Source organism: Moschus berezovskii, chromosome 17, assembly GCF_049115385.1.
Source record: "Moschus berezovskii isolate FMDL1 chromosome 17, NW_MosBer_1.0, whole genome shotgun sequence".
NCBI lineage: Eukaryota > Metazoa > Chordata > Mammalia > Artiodactyla > Moschidae > Moschus > Moschus berezovskii.
The window spans coordinates 33,869,197-33,890,938 of NC_142476.1; the positions used below are offsets into that span (position 1 = coordinate 33,869,197).

The 21,742-nt window shown below is 43.5% G+C and overlaps 1 protein-coding gene and 1 pseudogene across 1 annotated transcript in view; both read left to right on the top strand.

The window, feature by feature from the left end:
- ASTN1 (astrotactin 1) overlaps positions 1–21,742 on the top strand; it is a 366,450-nt gene that overhangs the window by 60,612 nt on the left and 284,096 nt on the right. The window lies entirely within an intron of this gene.
- Positions 714–21,630, top strand: LOC148775110 (casein kinase I-like; annotated as a pseudogene).

Below are 21,742 nucleotides of genomic sequence, written 5' to 3' on the forward strand. Positions count from 1 at the left end.
AGTGAGCCTCAAAAAAATTAAGTAACTTGCCTCACTCTCCCAGCTAGTAATTGCAAAGTAATGAACCAACCCAGGTGGTCTGGCTCCAAAGCAAACATACTTAATCCCTAAACTTGTACTCCTTTTGTGTTCTGTCAAGTAACATGTTTGCTTTGAATTATATTTAACTCAGATAGGGGGTATCTTGTCACCTCCCCACCATCATTTCTTTGCATCGATCCTTTGGGGCTGTTCCCCTAAGAGTTTATCTAAATACTTACAACACTTTTTTATTTGACCAATTTTACTGTCTCCAATTTATTATATCAAATTTACCATCAATCAAGTTTATTCCCTGCCATGCAGAGAGTTATGTGTTTTTAAATTGGAACTCACTCTCTTAGGTTTCTTTGGGAAACTCCCCACTCCCTTTTCACCTACTGAATAATTATGGAGATTAGGTGGGGCTTGTCTACATACTCAGTTAATGCAGGGCATTAATGGAATACAGATGAATCCTGTAGCCGGAATTGGGAGAGTGTGGCAAGGTTGGGAGGGCCTGAAAAATGGTATCAGGGCAGAGATTAGCTTCTGGAAGCAGGGTGGTGGTTGAATACATGTGAGTGAGAGCAAAGAAGTGAGTTTAAGCCAGGGAGGTGCATGGGAAGTGGAGAGACAGAAAAGATAAAAAGCCACACAAGTCCAGCTTCAGAACTGGCACATTCAGAGGAAACATGATGGCAGTAGAGGAAGGTGTGGAAGAGAACAAATCCCAGGTCAAAAGGGTGACAGTGGAAAATGGCTTTCCAGCTCGAATGGTCTGGTATGCTTCTCATGAGAACAATCAATTCCAGAACAGACATGTCACCCAGCTCATCCTGGCTCCAAGGTGTTTTAAGACGTCAATCACTGAACCTTGAGTGTCATAATATTATACGTGTGCTGTGTGCTCCATCGCTTCAGTCTTGTCCAACTCTTTGGGACCCTATGAACTTTAGCCCACCAGGCTCCTCTGTCCATGGGATTCTGCAGGCAAGAAAACTGAAGTGGGTTCCCATGCCCTTCTCCAGGGGATCTTCCCGGCCCAGGGATTGAACCTGTGTCTCTTACATCCCCTGCATTGGCTGGCAGGTTCTTTACCACTAGTGCCACCTGGGAAGCCCCCTAATATTATATATGATCCCTTTTAGTTCTGGAGACTTGCCTGGAAAATCCCATGGGCACAGGAGCCTGGTAGGCTGCAGTCCATGGGGTCACGAAGAGTCGGACACGACTGAGCGACTTCACTTTCACTTTCATGCATTGGAGAAGGAAATGGCAACCCACCCCAGTGTTCTTGCCTGGAGAATCCCAGGGATGGGGGAGCCTGGTGGGCTGCCGTCTATGGGGTCACACAGAGTCGGACACGACTGAAATGACTTAGCAGCAGCAGCAGCAGTTCTGGAGAGAAAATGGTCTCTTTTCTGCCACATGGAAACTAGAAGCAGCCTTAGGTGCTGATGGCCTGATTTGGAGCAAGTGCAGTGGTTATGACTTATTGTCTCTGTGCAGTGGTTATGACTTATTATCTCCTATGGCGAACTGGCTGCCCGGTGCCACTTGGAGGCTGAACCCCTTGTGATAAAGAGGCAGTTTCCAGGTCATCTCCGGAAAAGGCTTAATGTTTGCAGAGAAGGATGGAGATAGGAGAGGGCTGAGGCTTCACGTGGGTCGGCTCTGTCTTATGCTTGCCTGTCCCTTTTCAGGAGATGCTTTGTAGAGGCTTAGGAAAGAATTGGTCGGCTAGTTAAAGTTAGCTCTACAAAGACTGCCTCAGAAAGAGAAATGAAAGAGAACCTTCACAACCAGTCCCGGGGGAGAGAGGTCATAGCAGAGGGAGGAGCAGGAGATGATGTAGGAAAAAAAAATTAATGAGAAGAGCACTGGGCATGATAACAGACTAACTTGAAAAGGGGAAACGAGGAAAGGATTCTGGGCTGCCCCGGGACTGTCTAAGCTGCATGAAATGTAGAGATAAAAGGTAGCACAGCTATCTTATTAGAATAGGAGGATGTCTGCACCTCGTGTGTTTCTCCTCCACCCCCCTTTCCCCGGCTACATCTCAGACCCAGGGGCATTAGGGATGTGAGATGAAGAGAAAGCAGAGCTGCCTGTTTGAGAGGGAGCAAAATCTACTCGTTGTGGCAATATTGATCAAGAGTAGTTTGAAGCCATTTCCCCCACTGGACCTCATTACCCGCATCTGCCTTTGAGTCCGTGTTCCCAGGCTGATTGTCGCCAGGTGGCACCCACCCCTGCCAGACACAGGTGGATGCCCAGTGTCCTCGAGGAACTCACTCCTGGTGAGCAGGGCCTCAGCTGGCCCACAGAGGAGGCGTGGCAGGGAGGAGCCAGCAGTTCTGGAAATAGCTGGTATGTGTGTCATCAACAGTCTCTCTTCCTTTGATGTGCAAGATTCTCTACACAAAAGCCACTGTGAGCTGCAGAAACATGGTAATAAGTATTTTTTTTTCTTGCTGAAATGAAGCAATTATCGCAGACTAGGTAGACACCTAAGTGACCGCAGTGGCCCAAAGCAATCTGCTATGAAGTCGGTTTCCACTAAAATAGAGAACATTTGTGGAAGCCGCCTTGATGCCTGATTCATAGACATGGAGGAGGGTCCCTTGTCATCGGGCTCCTATAAGGGCGGGAGAGAGGGAATGGGGTGGAGCAGGAAAGAAGAAGTGAAATGCAAAACAGAACAGAGGACCACAGTAAACAGTCGCAAAACAACTTTGTAACAAACACTTCCAAGTGGCCAGCCCCTCCGCCCACTACTATGGATGTGGGCCTGTCACATGGGATCCTGCTTATTGGAGAACTGCTGTGGCCTCCAGGATTTCAGGAGACATAGCAAAATTCTGCCGTACAAATGGAACTGCTCAGAGCTGCTCTGGAGTCCTTGCTTTGCTGAGCAGTTGGCCAGATGCTTGCAGAACTGAAGTGAGGGCCTAGAGTGATACACTTGGGGAACACTTAATCCCTCAACCCCACCTTTTCTCTCTGTCTTAGCATCTATAGCAGAGACAATCAGCACCCTCTCACTTAGAGCAGGGGGTCCCCAACCCCTGGTACCGATGCACAGCCTGTTAGGAACTGGGTTGCACCTCAGGATGTGAGGGAGCAAAGCTTCACCTGCTGCTCCCTATAGCTCCCAGTACTGCCTGAACCATTCCTCCAGCCCTGACTCTGTCCATGGAAACACTGTCTTGCACGAAACCAGTCCCTGGTGCCAAAAAGTTTGGGGACTGTTGACTTAGAGCACTAACTGGATATTTTAGAAAGCACAAAGTTTCACTGAAGCCATCTAGCCGAAGCACGCCCGGGTTGGGAATATACTTGTAGGAGTCGCTTCGTAAATACACTGTCATCATTTCTAGCCTTAAGAGTGACTGCAGACCAGCAGCATCAGCATCACCTGGGAGTCTCTCAGAAATGCAGATTCTAAGGCTCCATCCCACACCTGGTGAACTAGACATGTGCTTCAATACGATCCCAGGTGGTTTATATGCACTCTGAAGGCTGAGAAGCACTGCTGCAACTGTCTGCAGCATGCCTTCTCTCCATGGCATTATAATGGAGCTAAAGCCTGGTCTTCGGACTTAGCCATAGATCCACACCTTAGCTCCATTACTTCATGACACTGACCAAGAAATACCTAATTTCTCTGAGACACAACCTCTCCAGTATAAAGTCATAATGCCAGGGTGGTTGTGAGAATTCAGGGAACTAATTCATTTCAAGTGGCTGCCAATGAGAACGAATGAACACACAGTCTCCCCACTAACCTAGTCTTCTCGTTAAAGAACCTTTGAGTGAAATACAGTATGCCCCCATTTCTAAAAGGCTAGCTTTTATAGAAGCTGGTCTTTTCAAGTGGTATAGGAGGGTTACACAGAATTCCACTTTGCTTGATCGATCGTCCCTCTCTCAAACTCAGCCAGGCTTTCACAGCAATCTTTTTCTAAATTATGTCTACTTCATAATTAAAGGCAAGATGCTGGCTTATTTCCTGGTCCGTTGAGCCCATACTCGAAGCAAGCTGGCATCAGGGGACCTTTCACATTTCCTTTTCTCTAAAGTGGACAATGGTGCACCTGCTCAGGGCTTGTCCAGAGTCTCAGTTCAGTTCAGTCACTCAATTGTGTTCAAAACTTTGTGACCCCATGGACTGCAGCACACCAGGCTTCCCTGTCCATCACCAACTCCCAGAGCTTGCTCAAACTCATGTCCATAGAGTTGATGATGCCATCCAACTATCTCATCTTCTGTTGTCTCCTCCTTCTGCATTTGATCTTTCCCAGCATCAGGGTCTTTTCCAATGAGTCAGTTCTTTGCATCAGGTGGCCAAAGTATTGGAGCTTCAGCTTCAGCGTCAGTCCTTCCAATGAATATTCAGGACTGATTTCCTATAGGATGGACTGGCTGGATCTACTTGCAGTACAAGGGACTCTCAAAAGTCTTCTCCAAGACCACAGTTCAAAACCATCAATTCTTCAGCGTTCAGCTTTCTTTCTTTTTTTTTTTTTTGTAAGTTGCCTGCTCTGCTGGGTCCTGTATTTTTTTTTAATATAAATTTATTTTAATTGGAGGCTAATTACTTTACAATACTGTATTGGTTTTGCCATACATTGACATGAATCTGCCACGGGTGTACATGTGTTCCCCATCCTGAATGTCCCCCCACCTCCCTCCCCATCCCCTCCCTCTGGGTCATCCCATTGCACCAGCCCTGAGCATCCTGTATCATGCATTGAACCTGGACTGGTGATTCATTTGACATATGATAATATACATGTTTCAGTGCCATTCTCCCAAATCATCCCACCCTCGCCTTCTCCCACAGAGTCCTAGTATAGCCACTATGGAGAAAAGTGTGGAGATTCCTTAAAAAATTGAAAATAGAACTGCCATGTGACCCAGCAATCCCCTGCTGGGCATACACACCAAGGAAACCAGAACTGAAAAAGACCTATATACCCCAAAGTTCATCGCAGCACTGTTTATAATAGCCAGGACATGGAAGCAACCTAGATGTCCATCAGCAGATGAATGGATAAGAAAGCTGTGGTACATATACACAATGGAGTATTACTCAGCCATTAAAAAGAATACATTTGAGTCAGTTCTAATGAGGTGGATGAAACTGGAGCCGATTATACAGAGTGAAGTAAGTCAGGTTTCTTTATAGTACAACTTATATCCATACATGACTACTGGAAAAAAACATAGCTTTGACTAGACAGAACTTGGTCGGCAAAGTAATGTCTCTGCTTTTTAATATGCAGTCTAGGTTTGTCATAGCTTTTCTTGCAAGGAGCAAGCATCTTAATTTCATGGCTGCAGTCACCATCTGCAGTGATTTTGGAGCCTAAGAGAATAAAGTTTGTCACTGTTTTAATTGCTTCCCCATCTATTTGCCATGAAGTGATGGGACCGGATGCCATGATTTTAATTTTTTGAATGCTGAGTTTTAAGCCAGCTTTTTCACTCTTCTCTTTCACTTTCATCAAGAAGCTCTTCAGTTCCTCTTTGCTTTCTGCCGTAAGGGTGGTATCATCTGCATATGTGAGGTTATTGATATTTCTCCTGGCAATCTTGATTCCAGCTTGTGCTTCATCCAGTCCGGCATTTCGCATGATGTACTCTGCATATAAGTTAAATAAGCAGGGTGACAATATACACCCTTGATGTACTCCTTTCCCAATTTGGAACCAGTTCCATGTCTGGTTCCAACTGTTGCTTCTTGACCCGCATACCGATTTCTCAGGAGGCAGGTAAGGTGGTCTGGTATTGCCATCTCTTGAAGAATTTTCATCAGTTTGTTGTGATCCACACAGTCAAAGGCTTTGGTTTAGTCAATAAAGCAGATGTTTTTCTGGAATTCTCTTTTTCTTTCTTTCCCAATGGATATTAGCAATTTGATCTCTGGTTCCTCTGCCTTTTCTAAATCCAGCTTGAACATCTGGAAGTTCTCAGTTTATATACTGTTGAAGCCTTGCCTGGAGAATTTTGAGCATTTTTTTGCTAGCATGTGAGATAAGTGCAATTGTGTGGTAGTTTGAACATGCTTTGGCATTGCCTTTCTTTGGGATTGGAATGAAAACTGACCTTTTCCAGTCCTGTGGCCACTGCTGAGTTTTCCAACTTTGCTGGCATATTGAACCAGATTCTAGTTCTGCGATTTACTAAAGTAGGACCTGGAGGAGTTATCCGGAGAAGGAAATGGCAACCCACTCCAGTGTTCTTGCCTAGAAGGAGGAGTTATCTACTGTCTGTGAACTTATGTAGAACACAGAACTGATAAGTCCTTATCTACTAGGGTCACTGTAAAGAGTAAGTCAAAATCTATATGCACTGAAATCATAGAACCTTGCACATGGTAGGTGTTAGTGCATATTTACTTCCTCCTGCTTTGTATCTAAAAATAATTCTAAACTTTTTGGGAGGATAATCAAAATAATGGAAACTAATATTTACTCTGGAACATCACTGGAAAAAGGAAGGTTTGCCTGTCAGTGACACAAGCATAATTTTTGATCCTCTATTACTCACTGACTATTTCAGAATCGGAGTTAATGTTAGGTTAGACACTCCAGGCCAAAGAGTATACTGATGAATCAGTCTTATGGTTTTAATAAATTAACCATGAAATGTCATCTATTTTTACACTTAGGAAATCATGCTAACTTAGTCCTTGTTTGATCTTTATAACTTAAAGTTTTCTTTATACATTTTCTTCCCTCTTTAAGTTCAGTGATGGCATTTAACCAAAAGAATTAAAATTCTGACCTAGTAAAATTCTTATTAATAATTTTTCACATGCTACAATATATGGTTTAAATTTACCCACCAACTTTGAGTTCTCAAACCAGTAGACTTCAGTGAAAAAAAAAATCAAATATTAGTTGTGTTTTACTTCATGGGAAATAGATGGAGAAACAGTGGAAACAGTGTCAGACTTTATTTTTTTGTGCAGGCTTCAGATACAGATGGTGACTGCATCCAGGAAATTAAAAGACGCTTACTCCTTGGAAGGAAAGTTATGACCAACCTAGGTAGCATATTAAAAGGCAGAGATATTACTTTGCCAACAAAGATCCGTCTAGTCAAGGCTATGGTTTTTCCAGTGGTCATGTATGGATGTGAGAGTTGGACTGTGAAGAAAGCTGAGTGCCGAAGAATTGATGCTTTTGCTTTTGAACTGTGGTGCTGGAGAAGACTCTTGAGAGTCCTTTGAACTGCAAGGAGATCCAACCAGTCCATCCTAAAGGAGATCAGTCCTGGGTATTCATTGGAAGGACTGATGCTGAGGCTGAAACTCCAATACTTTGGCCACCTCAAAAGACTCTGATGCTAGGAGGGATTGGCGGCAGGAGGAGAAGGGGACAACAGAGGATGAGATGGCTGGATGGCATCACCAAAGTGAAGCACATGAGTTTGAGTGAACTCCGGGAGTTGGTGATGGACAGGGAGGCCTGGCATGCTGCAATTCATGGGGCTGCAAAGAGTTGGACACGACTGAGCGACTGAACTGAACTGATAGGTAGATAAATAAGGTAGAGAAAGGACGGAGAAGGAAGGGCGAGTAACAAGTGAATGATAATCAGCAGTGTAAGAGGGAAATATTCAGAAGTAGAATGAAAGATGAAAGATGCCTTCAACTGAGTGTTTCAAGGAAGTGGAAAAATCAGTCAGTCTGAAAAACCTGGTCAGGCTATCTATTTTAGTAGTTTGGAAAGATGAAAGCTCTTCCACCAAAAGCGGTAAAACTGGAGAACATCATATAATCTTATGAAAGGAAGGACCCATGAGATATTTTCAAGTCTGTCTTCTTTATCTTGAGTCATGCCTGTACTTACAATACCAGACAGATGAGAACCCATTTCTGCTTTTTAAACAATGTTAGAGGAAGATATTCTATAGCCTCTTGATTTCGTTAGCATTCTACAATTTTGAAAGTTTTAAACAAGTTCCAGTCACAGGTTGCTTTTCCTGAAATCTTATCAATGTCTGCTGGGTTGGGAAGATCCCCTGGAGAAGGAAATGGCAACCCATTCCAGTATTCTTGCCTGGAGAATCCCATGGACAGAGGAACCTGGTGGCTATACTCCATGGGGTCACAAAGAGTCGGACACGACTGCGTGACTAACACTTTCCTTCTTCAACTGAGGTCTCATGTTTCTTGTTCAACAGTATTTAAAAATATATATTTTTTGGCTGTGCTGGGTCTTTGCTGCTGCACTGGCTTTTCTCTAATGCTATTTCTAGTGCTATCTCTAGTGCTATTTCTCAGGGGCTATTCTTTGTTGCGGTGCATGGGTTTCTCATTGTGTGGGTTTCTCTAGGGTGTGCAGGCTTCAGTAGCTGTGACACTTGGGCTCAGCAGTTGCAGTTCCTGGGCTCTAAAGCACAGGCTCAACAGTTGTGGTACACAGGCTTAGTTGCTCTGGAGCATGTGGAATCTTCCTGGATCAGGAATCGAACCCATTTCTCCTGCATTGGCAGGCGGATTCTTTACCACTGAGCCACTATGGAAGCCCTCAACAGTGATTTTTATAGACAGTGTTCTGCTAAGTACTGGAGTTAAAAAATCCTATCCTAGAGCATTCTCACATCCAATGCAGTGAAATTGTCTATCCCCTGGGATAGTGTATGTGCGTGTGTGTGTGTGAAACACAATTTAGCTCCTTTAAAACCACTTTGAGAGTTTTATCAGGTGTGTCTCAAACATCTTCTAGCAATGTGTCACAAGTATAGCATCAGTGATTTCATGCACACTTTCCTAGTAAGTATCTATATTCCTCTACTATTTCCTGAACAAATGAATTCCTTAGATTTACAACCTATTTTCTGTGAGCTTCAAGTAAATACTTTTAAATGTAGCAAACTGTATTTGAAAAGTCAATATCTGTAATTTAAAGAATTTCACTTATGTCTATTGTCAATTTTAATTTTTACCAAGCTGATGAGGCCTGACATCCTCTCTCTATGCTAGATGTTGTGCAGAATCAAATAGGCCCACATTTTGTTGAATTTCTTCTCATTATTCTCTATGTTGTTCTGTCTCCTTTTCTTGCTCATCATTCTTTTGTGGTGGTTGTTTCGTCGCTAAGTCATGTCCAACTCTTTTTGTGACCCCATGGACTGCAGCCTGCCATGCTCCTCTATCCATGGAATTTTCCAGGCAAGAATACTGGGGTGGGTAGCCATTTCCTACTGCAGGGGATCTTCCCAACCCAGGGATGGAACTTGTGTCTCCTGCATCGGCAGGTAGATTCTTTACATTGAGCCAGCTGGGAATCCCTCATCCTTCTCTACCTCACCACTTTCATGTCTCAGTCCTAGATCTTCTGCTTGTTCTCCATCAGATCAGATCAGATCAGTCTCTCAGTCGTGTCCGACTCTCCGCGACCCCATGAATCACAGCACGCCAGGCCTCCCTGTCCATCACCAACTCCCGGAGTTCACTCAATCTCATGTCCACAGAGTCGGTGATGCCATCCAGCCATCTCATTCTCCGTCGTCCCCTTCTCCTCCCGCCCCCAACCTTTCCCAGCATCAGAGTCTTTTCCAGTGAGTCAACTCGTCGCATGAGGTGGCCAAAGTATTGCAGTTTCAGCTTCAGCATCAGTCCCTCCAATGAACATCCAGGACTGATCTCCTTTAGAATGGACTGGTTGAATCTCCTTGCAGTATAAGGGACTCTCAAGAGTCTTCTCCAACACCTCATTTACTCTGTTGATTTCATTGCTACCTAAATGCCCACAACTGCTAAATCTAGTCCTCCAATTCAGATGTTCTTCTGAACTCAAAAGCTGAATGTATAGTAATTAATTATCAAATATGAGCATTTTTATATCTCAGAGGCACAGAATGTTAACATGCTCCAAACTAGATTTACTGTTTCCCTTTACCTGTCTCCCTTTACCTGCCATCCCTTTTCCTTCTGTTTTTCCCAACCCAATAGTTGGCACTACCCACTATTCATAATAACCAAAATGTGGAAAGAACCCAATTTCCCATCAGCAGATGAATAGATAAAATGTGTTCTACACATACAATGGAATATTATTCCACCTTAAAAAGAAGGAAATGCTGACACATGCTACAGCATGGATAACCCTTGAGGGCATTATGCTACGTGACATAAGCCAGTCACAAAGGAAAGATACTGTATGATTCCACTTATTCCTAGAGTGATCAGATTCACAGACAGAAAGAACAGTGATCACTGCCATGGGTTGAGAGGAAGGGGCTGTGCGGAAGAAAGGGTTGCTGTTTAACTGGTACAGAGATTCAGTTAAGGAAGATGAGAATTCTGGAGATGGATGGCGGGGGCAATGATTGTACAACAATGTTAATGTAGTTTAATGTCCTGTAAATGTCGACTTAAAAAATAGTTAAAGATGTTAAATTTCATGCTATGTGTATCTCAGTACAAACTTTTAAGAGACAAAAAAAGTTAAGGAACACGTTAAAAGATACCACATAAAGCAATCCCAGAATGTGGGACATGCTCTAGGACAAATGATCGGGTTTTAGTAAAAAATCAAAGGCATAAAAAAGGAGGAGGGAGGGAGGGAAGAATGATTATGGAATAAAGGAGGCCTAAGACCTGTATGCAGGTCAGGAAGCAACAGTTAGAACTCTACATGGAACAACAGACTGGTTCCAAATAGGAAAAGGAGTACGTCGAGGTTGTATATTGTCACCCTGCTTATTTAACTTATGCAGAGTACATCATGAGGAACACTGGGCTGGAAGAAGCACAAGTTGGAATCAAGATTGCCGGGAGAAATATCAATAACCGCAGATATGCAGATGACACCACCCTTAAGGCAGAGAGTGAAGAGGAACTCAAAAGCCTCTTGGTGAAAGTGAAAGAGGAGAGTGAAAAAGTTGGCTTGAAGCTCAATATTCAGAAAACAAAGATCATGGCATCTGGTCCCATCACTTCATGGGAAATAGATGGGGAAACAGTGGAAACAGTGTCAGACTTTATTTTTCTGGGCTCCAAAATCGCTGCGGCTGCTGATTGCAGCCATGAAATTAAAAGACGCTTACTCCTTGGAAGGAAAGTTATGACCAACCTAGATAGTATATTAAAAAGCAGAGACATTACTTTGCCAACCAAGGTCCGTCTAGTCAAGGCTATGGTTTTTTCCCGTGGTCATGTATGGATGTGAGTGTTGGACTGTGAAGAAAGCTGATCGTCGAAGAATTGATGCTTTTGAACTGTGGTGCTGGAGAAGACTCTTGAGAGTCCCTTGTACTGCAAGGAGATCCAACCAGTCCATTCTAAAGGAGATCAATCCTGGGTGTTCATTGGAAAGACTGATGCTAAAGCTGACACTCCAATACTTTGGCCACCTCATGCAAAGAGTTGACTCACTGGAAATGACTCTGATGCTGGGAGGGACTCGGGGCAGGAGGAGAAGGGGACGACAGAGAATGAAATGGCTGGATGGCATCACCGACTCGATGGAGGTGAGTTTGAGTGAACTCCGGAAGTTGGTGATGGACAGGGAGGCCTGGCATGCTGTGATTCATGGGGTTGCAAAGAGTCGGATACGATGGAGTGACTGAACTGAACGGAACTGAAGTGAATAGATAAAAGGCTTTGGCATAGTCAATGAAGCAGAAATAGATGTTTTTCTGGAACTCTCTTGCTTTCTCCATGATCCAGCGGATGTTGCCAATTTGATCTCTGGTTCCTCTGCCTTTTCTAAAACCAGCTTGAACATCTGGAAGTTCATGGTTCACTTATTGCTGAAGCCTGGCTTGGAGAATTTTGGGCATGACTTTACTAGTGTCTGAGATGAGTGCAATTGTGTGGTAGTTGAGCATTCTTTGGCATTGCCTTTCTTTGGGATTGGAATGAAAACTGATCTTTTCCAGTCCTGTGGCCACTCCTGAGTTTTCCAAATTTGTTGGCATATTGAGTGCAGCATTTTCACAACATCATCTTTCAGGATTTGAAATAGCTCAACTGGAATTCCATCACTTCCACTAGCTTTGTTCCTAGTGATGCTTTCTAAGGCCCACTTGACTTCACATTCCAAGATGTCTGGCTCTAGGTGAGTGATCACACCATCGTGATTATCACTCCAATACTTTGGCCACCTCATGCAAAGAGTTGACTCACTGGAAAATACTCTGATGCTGGAAGTGACTGGGGGCAGGAGGAGAAGGGGACGACAGAGAGTGAGATGGCTGGATGGCATCACCGACTCGATGGACGTGAGTTTGAGTGAACTCTGGGGGTTGGTGATGGACAGGGAGGCCTGGCGTGCTGTGATTCATGGGGTTGCAAAGAGTCGGTCATGACTGAGCGACTGAACTGAACTGAATGCTGATTCAGACTCAGGAGGTCTGGGGAGGGACCTGAGAGTCTTCGTTTCAAACATGTTCCCAAGTGATGTCTGTGCAGCTGGTCCATGGACCACATTTTGAGGAGCAAGGCACTGCAGGATTTTAAAATGGTCTTTAGATAAACTACCAGCTGCCCTAAATTAGTTAGGTGAGGCAGTGGGAGGGTCCACCTTTCTGCTGACGGCCTGCCATCTGCTACTTCATTATTTCTTGGCTTTGCCACCAGTTCCCAGGATTCAAGTGTACCATGTACTTCTCCAAGTTTCAAAATTTCTGCCTTCTACATGGGTTTTAATGCTGCCCTTTTCCCTGGACTTGTGAGGGAATGATGACAGCAGATTACTATGATTATCTTCTGGGAATGGTGTCTTCTAAGACCTGCTATCTGCCTCACCACTGCTGTCATCTGTTTGAACACCATTCAGCTTGATGCTTACCTGAGCCAAATAAGCTGATGGTGTTTTAGTGATTGGATCAGTGAATTTCAGGAAATAAGGAGTCTGCAATCTTAAGGTGAGCTTTCTTTTACCAGGGTAAGGTATCACAGCCTAAAATTTTAGTGTATCTTAACATATCTTACAAAACAAGGGACAGGTTTGTCAGAAGCTGAAGCTGTACAAATAGTGATGGAGGCATAGGGAAAGGGGGAGGGACGTGTTCCTCTGAGTTTTATTTCAGACAGGAAACTGATAGATGAAGAAGTGGAACTGTGAGAGGCGGACGTGGGGAAGTTACCAGGTGACATTGAGAGGAGGTTCATGTCGATGGATGCCGCCCAGCCTTGTGCCTGTGGACTGAGATAGCAGCGAGACCAGTGGGACTAAAGACGTGGGGAGTAAAAGTGGAGAAGAGGACTATAAAGTATGAGTCTTTGTCGCCGTCAATTAGGAAAAGCAGCAGCATTTAAGAAAAGAGTGATTTGAACCTAAACAGCATAAAATGCTGTTCTCTGTGTGCCTTCGGTATGGCCAGTTCTCTACATATTGGTATATTCTTTCAGATCATCCTGCCAACTCTGGAGAGTAGCATAATTAAAAGCCCAGACACTAAATTGCTTGGGTTTAAATCTGGTGTGCACTGATTCCTGGAAACGTGGCATTCTGAAGCTTTTAACCTCCCTGTGCTGCACGTTCTTTACACAGTGAAATGGACATGAAAGTAGTAACAAGCTTGTAGGGTTGTCTGGAGGAATAAAGGACTCGATAAGTGAAAATTTCTCAGAACAATGCAGGCATAGACTAATTCCTCAGTCAGCGCTAACAGTAATTATCATCATCATCTCATCGAGTCTGAGTTCCTGCTTGAATGTGAGCTCTTTCCATGAAGCCGGGTTGTGTTCTCCAGATCATAGTGGGATGGCCCAGTTAGTTATAGTGGAGAAGGAGTCTTAACAGTGTCGGAATACCCACAGGACGCGTTCCCTTTATGTTTATAGCACAACAAGCATCTGTCTATAAAGGAACACGGGAAAAATGATTTTAGAGTGTGAAACATAGTGACTGTGATTCGTCAGTGATTTGAGGAGCTAAGGTGAAGGAAATTCATGCTCGCAATGGTATATCAAGCTCTTAGTTTGTGGCACAGTTTTTTTTCAGGAGTGAAAAAGAATTAAACCCTCTTATGGAACCATTTAGTCCTTGAATCAGGAAGGTATTTCAGGTAAGTTCTCTGAGACTCAAAAGTTAATTATTACCAAGTATCCAGTGTACCATCAAGTATTGGCTAAGTCCCATACAAGCATATTATTTAATCTTCTCTCACTCCTTCATGGTAGCTAAGTATTGTCACCTAATCCCCCATCAGTGAGGAAATGATGGGCCTGGAATTCCTAAGTGACTCTCTGATCAAGGGCAAACGGCAAGTCAGAGAGGGAGCCATCATTTGTCTCTGTAGCCGGTGGGCCTCCATTCTGCCTATTAACTCTGTGAGCCAGGCTAAGCAGTGGAAGAGCAAGGCCCATTTGGGAAAACAAGAAACTCATTTCAAAAAGATCCTTGACAAAAGGTAGCAGTGATCAAGGAGGGATAAAGATAAGGCCCAGGGGAGTACTATTTCACAATTGGAAAGCAGGGGAAGACATGGCTATCGCCTCATCTAAATCTTTTCAGCCTGCAGATGAAGAGGGAAGGGTCTAGACCTCAAGGTCATTTGCAGTTATCAGCATGGAGACAAGAGCCCCTTCCTGGACTATGGTTCATTTCATTCTCTCTCCCCCTAAAGTGCAATTGCTTTCACTGGGAATGAGAGGCTGTTAGTATAAGTGTCTGTGGCATCCTTTTAATAGGAAATAGTTAAATTGGGAAAAATCATACTTTTTAATTATTGAAATCCTTTACTGATGCTGAGACATTGTTTGGTGAACATATGTGAAGAATATTAATAGATATTATATATTACTAAAGCTCCCTCTTATTGACTTCTGCATCACAACATAAACACATAGAGCCCAATAAAACATGACTTTGTCTTAATAGCATTATGAATAAATTATTAAGAACTTTTTTCTTCTGCAGTAACTTTACTAGTTGTTTCCCCCCCCCCCCCAAAAAAAATCAAACCTTTCATAGGACTGTAATTAAAAGTAAAGGAACATGCAGCAGATTTTAGCTGCATAATCCTCGGGAGATTAATATAGAACTGTCAAAACTAAGATTAAAGAATATTCTCTGTTTGCTGAGGGGCTCCTTGAGAATGGCTTCCAAGGGGCTATAACCTCTGGTGGTTGGTTATGCATCTCGCCAACTATGGCTGAGGTTTGTGCTGTGGAGCACTTGCCCAGAATGACTACCCCACCGTGCTTGTTGGCGCTGAAGGACATCACCAAAGTCAAGGAGTCGATCTTCTTTTGCCTGCATTATACACAGCTAGCACAAGCCTGTCCCATAGCAGGCCCTCTTCAAATGCTTGTTGGATGAGTTACTGAAGTTCAGGCCATACACTCTAACTCTAAAGCCAGGTACCATGGTTTGGATGTTTAACTGAGCTGGCCTAGGAGTCTGCTTAGAGCTAGTTGACACCGTGAATAACTGCGATGAGATGGAGGACCCAGTTTAATGAGTAAGGGCTCCTGTGTCAATCAGACCTATATTTTAGTAATGATGTCATTATCTTAGGCAAGTTACTTTTTCACTTTGAACTCATTTCTTGAAAAATGATAGTACCTACTTCTCAGGGGCTGGTGAGGACTGTGTGGTAAACATGTGTTGTTCAGCCACTAAGTCATGTCCGATTCTTTGCCACCCCATGGATTGCAGCCCACCAGGCTTCCCTGTCCTTTACCACCTCCCGGAACTTGCTCAAACTCACGTCCGTTGAGTTGGTGATGCCATCCAACCATCTCATCCTCTCCTCTATCGTCCTCTTCTCCGCCTGCATTTTCAAGTGGTTTGGCTCTTTGCATCAGGTGGCCGAAGTATTATAGCTTGAGCTTCAGCATTAGTCCTTCCAGTGCATATTCAGGGCTGATTTCCTTTAGGATTGACTGGTTTGATAAACATGTAAAATGACCTAACTCGGAGTCCGGGAGTTTGTTCTTAGTATTCACTTCTGCTTGCCACCTGATGGAAGCACTGGAGGAGAGTCACCTGATCAGAAGCCAGCTACTACGTTTGATTTATCTATCGCTTTGCTGTTTCTGCAGACCCACTGAGTGCCTGCTGCTCCATCTCTGTAACTCAGTGTATCCTCTTCTGTGTTCTCATGTTAGATCAGTTTTAATTCAGAGTCTCTGTGGCTGCTTTCTCCTGACCAACCCTCCAGTGTGGCTTCATTCAACTCTCCCAGTGCCCAGTCCCGCTGACCCTGCCAGAGAGCACGCAGAGGACAAATGCTGCCTGTTATTTTCAATGTCAGGACAGGGCTACTGTAGATCTCATTTAACCTGGCAAATTTCACTCTAATTTTTTTCTGACTTCTTCATTCAGTCCCCCAATATATCTCTACATCATCCATTTGCTTTTGTGTCTTATGATGAGGTAGGAGGTCACTCTCAAACCTTCTCTTTTGGGAGGTGAGAACACATATGATCTCTGCAAGAACAACTCCAACCTGCCTTGCTCAAGGCTCCCTGAACTGGTGGTCACTTTGCACTTACATGGTGCTTCTTCCTGCAAACATTAACTGGTTCTTTTAACGTCCTTGAGGACAGGCAGGAGTTCTTATCATCCTTTTGCAGTGTGGGAAAGCTAAGGCAGGCAGAATCAGATGTTTATTCTAGGTCATAGCAACAGCCACGATGGTCAGGGAATAGCTTTCAGGCAAGGTCTGCTCCCAGTTGGAGTTTTGATACCTCAAAGCAATACATCCGGTTTGTGGTTTCTCTAAAGTCTTTTGGGTTGGCACCACTGGTTCCTTCTTCCTCTTTGGATCATGGCCAGTTCTGTAGTGCTAAGAGTAATTCCTTCTTGAGTCTAAAGGAAGTTAGATGCATTAAACGTGAATGTGAATGCCTAAAATTTTGAGGACTGCCTTTTGGAAGGTATTTCATAGACCACCCCTTGGATACCATCATTTCTGAAAGACTATTGGGGTTGACTGAGAAAGTTGTCTGACCCAGTGATGACAACTGTGAAAAATTTAAACCTTCACTACTCCCAGCTATTTAAGACTTCTTGTTTTCAGGCAAAACTCTGTTTTTTCTTGCACTTGGAATACTCCCTGGTGTTTGGATTGATTTGAAGCAGAGTTGAAAAGAATCCTTAGGTTCTTTTCTCTAAGGAATCTGATTGTTGTTATTTAGTCTCTCAGTCGTGTCTGACTTTTTGTGACCCCATGGACTGTAGCCTGCCAGGCCCTTCTGTCCATAGGATTTCCTAGGCAAGAATACTGAAGTGGGTTGCCATATCTTTCTCCAAAGAATACAGACATTTTGCCAAAGGGCTGTTGATCTACATAGAAACTCTACTATATGAAAACAGCCTGGGGAGTCAATGGTCCCAAATTTGAATCTCTTTTCCCTTAGTAGCAGTAGAACTTCCATAGGATTCATCCTCTTTCAGAGTTTGTTTCCTTCTCTGTAAAGTGAGGCCAGTATTACCTGCCCCGGAAAGCTACTGTGAAGATTATTTAAATGCCTAACACTGTATTGGCTCATAATAAGTACTTAAAAGTTTATTCTTTCCTCCGTTTATTAATTCTTGAGGACAGACCTCTGTGTTCCTTCAGTAGTCCTTACAGATGGAGCACAAGGGACAAATGCCCAATTAGTCCATGTCCCCAAATGATGTATGTTCCCTGAATTTATCTGATTTCTCTCTAATTAGTGGGACACATTTCAGATAACACAGACTGCCAGCAATCAACTTGAAATGACAGACATGAACTCACTCATTACCCTAATAGGTCCATTTTTAGTATATGAAAACTGAGACTCAATCCTGCCTTGGGGCAAAAAGAAGTGAGTGCCTTGGTTCCTGCATAAGAATGTGACATTTATACATTTGTATTCCTCATTTACAGGCTGATGACCAGTTTCGTAAGCAATGATGAGGGTAAAACAGGGCAAGGGAGAGGAGGCTGCCTATGGGTGCAGTCATTCTTTATCTTACTAATGGGGCATCTCTTCTAATGTGTCACTCTCGCCCTGTCTTGTTTCTATAGGAAAATGTTCAGAGCTCGATTTTTTTAAAATGAGATAGACATACACTCATATTAACTTACAAATCATAAGCATAAAGGTCAGCGCATTTAAACAAAGATAACAACCCTGTATAACCAGGACCCTGATCAAGAAAGAAAACAGAATGAGCACCCCCCCCAAAAAAAAAAAACAATATCCACCCCTACCCCCTCCGCCGTGAGGGGAAGCCTTAACTGGATTTGTAATGCCACAGATTAACTGGATCACTTTGAAATTTTATATAACAGAATCATAGGGTTCAAACTTTTTGTGTAGGTGGCTTCTTTTACTCTATAATATGTTTTTGTGAAAATTTGTTTGTGTCATTGAGAGTAGCTCTAGTTCACTCATTATCACTGTGAAACAGTACTCCGTTGTGTGACTATAACACAATGTATTTATCCATCCTACTCATGATGGCCATTTGTGTAGTTTCCAGTTTGGGGCAGTTTTGAATAGGGCTGCTATGCGCATTCTTGTGAATGTTTTTTGACTCATATACGAATGCACATTAGTTAGGTATCCACTGATGACTGGAATTTCTGGAATATAAAGTGCTGAGCTTTCAAAGCTACTGTCAAACAGTTCTCCAAAGCTGGGTCTTTGGTTTTGAAAAGACAAGGTCATATTAGTGGTTACACTGGGAAAGGACCCCTGGAGCAACTTTGCGTCAGTAATCATCTTAGAAATGGAATTATCTTGCTTATGTTATAGTGTATGTGCTACTCACAAATGGCGTTTCAATACCCAATTCTATCACAATGGCTAGTTTTCCTCACCCAAGAGTAACAAGGATTTGTCTCATCCTGGACTCTGAAAGGCAAAACATTTTTCGTGCAGGTACCAACCTTTCTCCGGTTGTGAAAGCCTCAGCCCGTTCATTTTTATAGTACAATAAAAGCCCACTTTTAAAAATTGGCCAGCAGGGGATTAGGGTATCAGTAGAAAAATTCTCTATGTATGCAGTTTCTAAGCTATCTTTATCCTGTCTGTTCTGTTCTGGAAATGTATTACTAGAAGCTGTCACTTGTCTTGAATGTTTTAATGAATGATATTTAGTTGCCTAAGGCTTTTTTTATTTTTTAGCAAAGTACATAGATTTTTTTTTTTATATATGCAGAGAGAGAGAATAATAAATGTTCTACCTTAACAAAAGCATCACCAAATGCCAGCTAACTGACCTCATGTCCCTGTTTCCAGCACAGTGAAATTTCATTATCATCATCATCTGCATTAACTAATTTTTATTGTCTGTCTATAAAGAACTAAGGGGTTTATAGTAGAATGAGGTGAAATAGAACATGTGTTGAAATTGGAATTAGTACCTGAGAACAAGTCTTTCTGCCATTTACTAGTTCTGTATCTTTGGGACTATCAGTTAACTTCTTCTACCTCAGCTTCCACAGTTTTCAAAAGGAAGGGTTATTTTCCAAGACAGTAAGAATCTTTAAAACTCCTGTGATTTGAATTTTAATCAATTTGGGTATGTTGATTGAAATGCATATAACCTAGTTTTTTGTTGTAATATATTATTACTTTTTACTTTCATAGCCTAAGAAGATAGATGCCCATACTTTCCTGAGTTCAGTGACTTTTACGTAATGGACTTTTACTCAACGGACTTTCTTAAATAAATGAGAATGCTTGTCCCAAGTGAATTAAGGACAACAGTAAGAAGAATCCTCCCACTTCCTAATGATAGTTTCCCTGAAATTGCTCTGCCTTTATTTAGTAAAGAGGGAAGTGGAGCAGAGGAGGGGAAAATTCACTGGGCAATAATATTGGCAAAACATTGAATTGTCCCATCCTCAAATATCTTCTTAGTCTTTATTTTTAATATTAGTATTTATTTATTCAGAAAAATATTCATTAAGCACCAGCTATTTGTTAAGATCTAGAAATAGGTTAATAGAAACCCACACAGTCAATGAAAGTCTGCACAGTAAACTAAAGTCTCTTCTGTCTAGGAATACAACAGATCTGATATGTTGCATGATTTTTCCTTTAAAATAGCAAAATAATGGAAGATAGCATATGTTCATTGTGGAAAATTTCAGACCTGATTTTTTTTAAACAGCCTGTACACATCATAAAATGTAAGCCAGGACTTTAAAGGAAGATTATATGTTGATTTATTCTTTTCTGCCTGCCACTTTTTCCCTCGAATATAATTATATTGAAAGGCTGGTAAGAATGAGGTTTTCGGAGAAAAAAGAGAGTACATAAAAATCAGCTTTGGAGTTTCTTCAACATAATACTTCGTGTTTAATTTTTAATTATAGAGGTATAAGAGATTATATCCAGTGTGTTGAAAATTGATATTGCTTAATGGAAATGTGTTTTCTTCCCTACTATTTTATGTATTATTCATAGAAAAAAGAAGTGGTCTTTTATGAAAGGGCAGTTGGTCCTTTAACAGACAGGAACTTCTTCAGTTAGAGTAGCTGCTAACAGTGGTTTTGATTTGCTGCCCAACGTGCATTTACAGGCTCATTTAACATTAATAGAAGGTGATCTGGGTTCACTTCATGACCTCTTGGAACCTAAATCACAGACTGGGTCATTTAAGAGGTTTGGGGAGAGTAGACAGCCACTTAGCAACAGTTAGAAACTTCGGCTAGAAAAGAATCTCTATACAAATGAATACTGGCTATCAAGTCAGAACCCATCAAGTCCTTGCGCCGCAGCTGTATGTACCTGGAGGACTGCTTCTGAGAGCAGCTCAGCGACACAGAGGGCGTCCTCACTCCTTTGACCAGTGGGGGAAGCACAACGCTCAAAGCTGGAGTTGCTCGGCGTGGAGGACCTGTTCTATTCCAACTGCACGTTCATGCTCAGAACAGTGCTCACAATCACAATCCTGCTGGTCCCCCGCCTGGAGTGAGAACACGCACACCAAAACCTCATCTACCGGATGTGAAGCCCGAGACCTTTCGGGGTCGGGGGGGCGCCGGGCACTAAGCAGCAGCACACCACCCACAGCATCAACTTGCACCTGGCCGAGGAGTCCAGCGACCCCGAGACCAAGGATCACATCCCGTACCGCAAGCACAAGAGGTGAAGGGCACGGTGCGCTGCTTGAGCATCAACAGGTACCTGGGCAGGAGCAGAGCCATCAAGACGACCCGGAGACCCTGGGCCACCGGTTCCTGTGATTCCTGCACGGCAGCCCACGCGGCCAGCGGCTTAAGGCCCACATGCTCAAAGAAAGGTTCCCAGAAGATCCCGGACACCAAGCGGGCCACGCCCATCGAGACGCTCCGCGAGAGCTTGCGGGACGAGACGGCCTTGTACCTGCGCCACGTGTGGCGCCTGGACTTCTTTCCAGAGCTGGACGACCACCTCTGACCACAGCCGCCTCGTGGTTGGCTACGGCTCCCCTCCCCACGCCTGTGGCACGGTCCCCACTGACCCGCCCTCGCAGCCTCCAGCGCGCAGAGAAGCTGCTACCCTGCAGAAACAAGGCACTGAACTCCCTCAACAGGCAGCTGAATGCCGACGACCCACTGCCGGTCACTTCAGTGTCCCTATCACAGCCCCTGCAGAGGTGGAGGTGGCTGATGACACCAAGGTGCTGCTATTTCTTTCAGAAGAGAAGGAGAAAATCACTGCAGTGACACATGCGACCCTGATGCCATGGCCCCTGAATCGTCCCGCTGCAGCCCCTCGGGGCCAGCTTGTTCATGGCCACTTGGCCGCAGCCGGACGCGGACTATGGGGCCGCCGGAG